We start from the raw sequence: 1,663 nt of genomic DNA, 5'->3' as shown, positions 1-1,663 counted from the left end.
TGTTACCAGTACATGGGTACTGGTACCAGTTTGATACACTCCCTCGCGTTTGTATTAATTTCCGGGGCTTGAGAGAGGGTCAGGTGGCGGCTAATAGAGGTGTCGTGTTAACAATTTTGTTTGTAGCATCTTCTGTTTTGAGCGGCGGTGCACACACATGTGTGGCGCGTGGCGACCCATGAGCCCGCCCGGCCCCCCTGCCTTCACCCGATGAGGGGGGAGGGGGGGAGGCTGGTTGCAGAGCCCCTCGAAAGGGGGACGCCACGACAGCTCCGCCCCTCGTAAAATACAGATGTAATGGGTGACTAAAAGCACGATGACACTAATGGCCGCCATGACAGCCGCGGTCGCGGGAGCGCGCGGGTCGCTTCAAAACTCAGGCGCTGACCACGTGTGACCTCCTGGACTGCACCTTTATTGACACCAGGCTGTGCAGCTGGTGAGAGGCCGCGCCGGCCCCCGGGAGTGAGTCAATAATACCATCGCAGCCGGCGAGAGTGGAGAGGGGCGAGCGGCCGGCAGGGGGACTCAGCCGTTATCGTTCCGGCATGGCGGCTGGCCCCACGGAGCGCTCGCCGCCTTTCTCCCCCCTCTCTCCTTCGTGGTTATTCTCGACTCGCGGGCGGCACGAGCGTCGCGGGCGGCCGGCATGTGGGCTCAGCCGTTATCGTTCCGGCATGGCGGCTGGACCCACGGTTCGCCCCCCTCTCTCTCTCTCTCTCTCTTTATCGCTTGTATTCAAATCAAAATTATCTATTTTCGTGACGCCAGCGGCGCATCTTTGGGAGGGGCTGCACGTGTGACTCTACGAACCACGTGCGGTCCCCTGCATCGGTGGGCGGGACCAGCTCACGCCGTTGGTCCTTTCGCCCCCGAGCCAATCAGAGCAAGGGACCTCCCTGGCCAAGCTCGGGCCGGCTCTTGCATATAAACGTTCTGCCGTGACTCGAGAAGACACTTCGTCTGGAGCTTCCGACCAGTGCGCTTCTCAGCTAGTGTTCCTCTCAGTGTAAATCCTAGGTCTCGTAGTTTCACTTGTAGTCTAGTGCTAGTGTGTTGTAGTTTTGTCTGTCATAGTTCAGTGTTGTGGTTCAGTGTGTTGTAGTGTTGTAGTGTTGTAGTGTTGTAGTTCAGAGTTTTAGTGCAGTGTTTTAGTTCAGTAGTTTCATTGTTTATCGTGTATTTCGAGTCAGTGCCTTATAGTGAAAAATAGTGTTCCGTGTACACCAGGATTAACATGACCACTGGTGAGTGTGTTTGAATTGTTACCTGTCCCTAGTGAGTTATCTGGATCTCATTTGCGGGGCGCTAGTGCCCGTGTTAGATTTATTTCTTGTAGTTAATTCTTAGAATTATCCTTGTGGTGAATTCTGAATTTAGATACCGTAGCTTGTGTTCTGACCCTTCGATTAGTGTTTTGTGCTGTGTGTGTCTCATTGCAAAATAATAATAAATATCGATTGATTCGTGAAGTAAACCAATTTCAAGTGTGTATTCAGTTACTGCGAGTGAAGGACCGTAAGACAATAGAATAGCAAGCCAACTGACAAATTAACTGAAATATTCGAGATATCAAGTTCCAATAATTTCCATTCACATTGCCTATAATCACAAGTTAATCTAATACAATCCAGAAAGTAACGAGAAAAACACTCGCGTAACA

This window comes from Frankliniella occidentalis, unplaced genomic scaffold, assembly GCF_000697945.3.
Source record: "Frankliniella occidentalis isolate FOCC.00 unplaced genomic scaffold, Focc_3.1 Scaffold754, whole genome shotgun sequence".
In the NCBI taxonomy this organism is placed as follows: domain Eukaryota; kingdom Metazoa; phylum Arthropoda; class Insecta; order Thysanoptera; family Thripidae; genus Frankliniella; species Frankliniella occidentalis.
The sequence above is the reverse complement of the archived record's forward strand: the minus strand, read 5'-3'. Positions refer to the sequence as shown.